The following is a 5565-nucleotide window of genomic DNA, read 5'->3' as shown; positions in this document are numbered from 1 at the left end:
TTTTTTTTTTTTTTTTTTTTTTTTTTACTTTTTCAGTTAAATACATGGGACAAACTAGGGGGAAAGACTATCTTGTGTTAATGGTTTTCTGAGCTGCCTTAGATGTTTTGTTTGTTTAATTTTCTGTTTGGTGGTTTCTAGGTTAAAAGAACTTAAATTATTCCGCAACTTGATATTTTTTTAAGAGAAAAAAAACTTTTTAGGCTTTCAGATTGTCTGCTGTCATATGCAGACACACACAAACTAGTTCTAGCTATGTAGATCGTTGGGTTTAATCTTACAGAGATTGAGATGTCTTTGGGGTATGGATAATATTGGAGAATATCACATGCTGTTTTATTTCACTGAAAAGCTGGCTCTGGAGGTATTAGTTGGCCTGCCCACTTAAGACGAAAACATTTTTTGTCTTAAATTTTTCTCCACAGCTTCTTATTCTGGGTCAGGTGTTCCTCCTGACTCTGTAAAGGGAAGGAGAGCAACAGGATAGCCCAGGAAAAAGGGCATTGTGTGGTGGAAAACAATGGAAGGCAAAGCATCTCCAATAGAGGCTTATTTATCTCATGGTTTATCTCGTGGTATAAAGGTGTCTAAAATAGGGTTAGCGAACAGGAAGCTCATATACAGAAAGGATAAAATGGACCCTCTGTCTAAAGTCTCTCAATAAGAATTTGAACTGTATGTGCTTCAAATAGGTGCAACTGAACTTGCTAAATGTTAATATTCGTTTAAGAAAGGAGGAGATAGGCAAAGTTGTTGGACATTCTCCTGACTAGCCAGCCAGTCACTCTTCCCAGATGGTTGTATGCAATTAGACCCCAATTGGATGTGACCTCAAGATTTTTCTGGTCACGACAGTCCCTTGGGTTTGTGGCATGGAGAAAGAATAAGTTTAGAAGCTACACAGGGCATTAATATCTGCTTCTCCTAAATGAGATAGGCTAAAAACTAAGCTCAGGTAGGGAGTCCCCTATGCAGCAATAGAGAAATTCTATATACTGAGTTAAGGCCTCAGATAGTGCCTAACACTTTCCCTTAGAAAGTTTTCTTACAGCAGATGAAGAATTTACTTATTACTGTTAAGTCTCATGATATTAAAATATTTTAATTAAGAAATATTTACATATAAAAGTTTAAAAGGCTAAGTGTAACCACCAGTGTTTATCCCTCTTCCCTCTTCTTATTTACAAAGATATTTCCCCATTAAGGTCTTGGATATCTTTGAAGCTCTTATTTTTTGGAATTTTCCCATTTTTATTAGATATTTTCTTTATTTACATTTCAAACGTTATCCCCTTTCCTGGTTTCCCCTATCTCATACCTCCCTCCCCATGCTAACCAACCCACCCACTCCAGCTTCCCTGTCTTGGTATTCCCCTATACTGGGGCATCTATCCTTCTTAGGCCCAAGGGCCTCTCCTCCTTTTGATGTCCAATAAGGCCATCCTCTCCTATATATGTGGCTGGAACCATGGGTTCCTCCATATGTACTCTTTGGTTGGTGGTTTAGTCCCTGGGAGCTCTGGGGATACTGGTTGGTTCATATTGCTGTTCCTCCTATGGGACTGCAAGCTCCTTCAGCTCCTTAGGTCCTTTCTCTAGGTCCTCCATTGGGGACCTTGTGCTCAGCCCAATGGTTGGTTGAGAGCACCTACCTCTGCATTCGTCAGGTACTGGCAGAGCCTCTCAGGAGACAGCTATATCAGGATCCTGTCAGCAAGCGTTTGTTGGCATCCACATTAGTGTCTTAGTTTGGTGACAGTATATGGGATGAATCTCCAAGTAAGGCAGTCTCTGGATAACCTTTCCTTTAGTCTCTGCTCCACACGTTGTCTCTGTATCTCCTGCCATGGGTATTTTGTTCTCCCTTCTAAGAAGGACCAAAGTGACTATACTTTGATCTTACTTCTTCTTGAGCTTCATTTGGTCTGTGAAATGTATCTTGGGTATTCCAAGCTTCTGGGCTGATATCCACTTATCAGTGAGTGCATACCATGTGTGTTCTTTTGTGATTAGGTTACCTCACTCAGGTAGATATTTTCTAGTTCCATCCATTTGCCTAAGAATTTCATGAATTCCTTGTTGTTAATAGCTGAGTAGTATTACATTATCTAAATGTACCACATTTTCTGTATCCATTCCTCTGTTGAGGGACATCTGGGTTTTTTCTAACTTCTGACGATTATAAATAAGGCTGCTATGAACACAGTGGAGCATATGTTCTTATAGCATGTTAGAGAATCTTCTGGGTATATGCCCAGGAGTGTCAAAGCCAGTCATGAACAGCCCCTCAATATCCACATGATCCCTTCTAGATGTCCTGGCCAGGAACATCCCCAAGTTATTTAGTGGTATTATGAGCCACAGACATCCACACTGAACCATGCCACTGTGTAGCCATAGACTCAGATATGTCTTTCAATGGAAGCTCAGATTGGGACTTCACCATGGCCCCAGATGTCAGGACTGGCCATTCAAAACAGGCTATTTTCCTCTCTGCCCTTGAGTCTCCATTTCTATCTGTCTTCATAATGTTCAAACTGCTCCACTTCTTGTTCTTTGTCATCTGACCACCACACACTGGCATATTGTGGTAGCTCCTACTGTAGGATAGCCATGTGACTGGTGAGCCCCTGGGAAACATCCTACATCCATGTTGAGTGGCATGACAACAAGCAGGTGTCTATGGCCAGCCTGTGTCAGGAGCTAGAAGATAGGTCAGAGGATGGCACGCTGGTCCACAGGTTTCTGTCTGTCTTCTTCCTTCTGAGCTGTACTGACTAGATTTGATTTAATTTGATTTTTTGAGTCCTAGACATAAGACAGCTTTGCCCAGTAAGCCAGGCATCAAACTAGGATGAACAAAGGACTGCCATCTGCTCTGCCCTTGACTGATAGAAGAATATCAGCACCAAGAAGGTGTTTCTTTGCCCATTGCCAGGGAGAGCATAGCAACTTTTATAAAGCGAAACATTTCATTGGGGTTGGCGTTATTCCCTATTGGCCTGGCATTCAAATACATGAGTCTATGGGGGACATACCTATTCAACCCACCACACAGATAAACTATAAGATTTCTGATGAAAGGATTCATATATTTTGGATAAGGATTGATTTTGTATGATGAAATGAAATTTTGTCCTAAGAATGAAAAAAATATATATATAGATGAGGATAAAACTTAAAACTATATCTCAGAAGGTCTGAGTAAGTTATGCAAGGTTTGTGGAGGATGGGACTTAAGGATTTTTGTTTGATGATTAAGGTTTATACATTCCTAAGGTTATAAATGGGCTATTTATGCCCACAAAACTTACTTAAGGTTATATGTCTAATCACTTATGTCTTTGCTAACTTTGTTAAGCTTTAGGAAATTTTATAAAAATATGCTATGAAAGTATCAGGAAAATGAGGTTCCCAGTCTCTTCATATGCTGTATTCATGGATTTAAAGTTTAATTTTGAGACAAAAAGAGTTTCAAATCAAAAATTATGTTTTAAGGCTTAAAAAACTTAACTGGGTAAAATTATAAAATTCTAATCATGTGAGATTATTAATGAATTATAAACTGTTAAAGCAACAATAATTGAGACATGAAATTTAATGGTCAGTCTCTTTACAAATGATAAAATTCTTTAATGTGCTCAGAACTATGTTTTTCATCATGCTAAGTACAAATATAATTCAGTTACAGAGACCAATTTATGTCTCTCATTAAATAATCTTCTGTATATGTTGTCAAAATGAAGTCTAATGCAAGTAACTCAAAACAAGTGCCCTCCCATAGGGCACTAGAGTAAGTTGTATGTATGCCAGCCACGTTAATAGGATAAGAATGTATGTGGAAATAAAGCCACCAGAACTCTGCTGCTCCTGTCTCCAGCTGTGAAAGCCTGACCAGGTGTGTAGGCCAGACCAGGAAAACCTCCTCCTCATCTATAGGAAAGATGAATTAATTCTTATGTCTCACATGACAAGGCCATGGGTTCTGTTGCCTAATGTCTGCACCCATGTCTTAAATGTCTAAACAACAGAGAGGCAAATAGCAATTATTCTGCTCTCAGTTTCTTCTTAACTGACATATGGGGATGCTGTGAACAGGAGAACCTTGCACTAAGCCTACATCCCAGCTGGTATGGAATCTGTAGGACAGATCAATTGCTCTTGCCCTTTGCCCCAGCTTTCATTCTCTTTTAAATGCTAATTCCAGAGCCCACACTCCAACCACCCTGTGTTCCCTGAGTAAAGGAGGCTCCCAGACTTTCAACCATCACACTTACTGCTTTGAGTAATTAATCAGAATATCCAAGTGATGTCCTTAGAACTTTGCTAGAAGATCCTATAGAAATGAACTCAACAGAATTGTATTTCTTTTATAAATTGTCAATAAGACACTGAATTTCACCAACTTCCTTTATAAAGCTCCCAGGGTGTTTGTTTCTTATAAAGGAGTCTAATACAACAAACAGCTAATTAAACCTACCTTACCCTTCTACATAACTCTGATACCTAGTTTAGCAGTATATTGCATCTGACTAAGCAAAAATTGTATAAATCATGTTGTTAAATCCTGAATGTTCTTGACAAGGTTATACTAGAGAAGATCCAGTGGGTGGCTTTGAACTTATGCTGCCCAATAAAAAACATCAAAGCTTTTCTGGAAAGCTAATGGCCTTCCATCTTGGTACCAACAATGACAAAGTCATCTCTCTTGCTAATACCTATGATGAAATGTGTTCTGGTTTTTTTTTTTTTTTTCATTTTTCTCTTTTTTTTTATTTGCTATATTTTTTATTTACATTTCAAATGATTTCCCCTTTACTAGACACCCACTCCCAGGAAGTCCCATCAGCCCCCTTCCTTCCCCCTGTTTTCCCACCCAACCCTTCCCACTCCCCTGTTCTGGTTTTGCCCTATACTGTTTCACTGAGACTTTTCAGAACAAGGGGCCACTCCTCCTTTCTTCTTGTACCTCATTTGATGTGTGGATTATGTTTTTGGTATTCCAGTTTTCTAGGTTAATATCCACTTATTAGTAAGTGCATACTATGATTCATCTTTTGAGTCTGGGTTACCTCACTTAGTATGATGTTCTCCAGCTCCATTCATTTGCCTAAGAATTTCATGAATTCATTGTTTCTAATGGCTGAATAGTACTCCATTGTGTAGATATACCACATTTTTTGCATCCACTCTTCTGTTGACAGATACCTGGGTTCTTTCCAACTTCTGGCAATTATAAATAGGGCTGCTATGAACATAGTGAAACATGTATCTTTATTACATGCTGGGGAATCTTCTAGGTATATGCCCAGGAGTGGTATAACAGGATCTTCTGGAAGTGAGGTGCCCAGTTTTCGGAGGAACCGCCAGACTGATTTCCAGAGTGGTTGTGCCAATTTGCAACCCCACCAGCAGTGGAGGAGTGTTCCTCTTTCTCCACATCCTCACCAACATCTGCTGTCTTCTGAATTTTTAATCTTAGCCATTCTGACTGGTGTAAGGTGAAATCTCAGGGTCGTTTTGATTTGCATTTCCCTAATGACTAATGAAGTTGAGCATTTTTTA

At 39.2% G+C, this 5565-nt stretch overlaps 1 non-coding gene across 1 annotated transcript; it reads right to left on the bottom strand.

Annotated features, from left to right (window-relative positions):
* Positions 1-2799: 2799 nt before the first annotated feature.
* Positions 2800-2942, bottom strand: LOC127676544 (small nucleolar RNA SNORA48). The gene has a single exon (XR_007976015.1). It is a non-coding gene; the product is annotated as a small nucleolar RNA SNORA48 (small nucleolar RNA).
* Between the last annotated feature and the right edge of the window lie 2623 nt (positions 2943-5565).

Source organism: Apodemus sylvaticus, chromosome 1 (assembly GCF_947179515.1).
Source record: "Apodemus sylvaticus chromosome 1, mApoSyl1.1, whole genome shotgun sequence".
Classification (NCBI taxonomy): domain Eukaryota; kingdom Metazoa; phylum Chordata; class Mammalia; order Rodentia; family Muridae; genus Apodemus; species Apodemus sylvaticus.
Note: the sequence above shows the minus strand (reverse complement) of the source record. Positions and strands in the feature narration are given on the sequence as shown.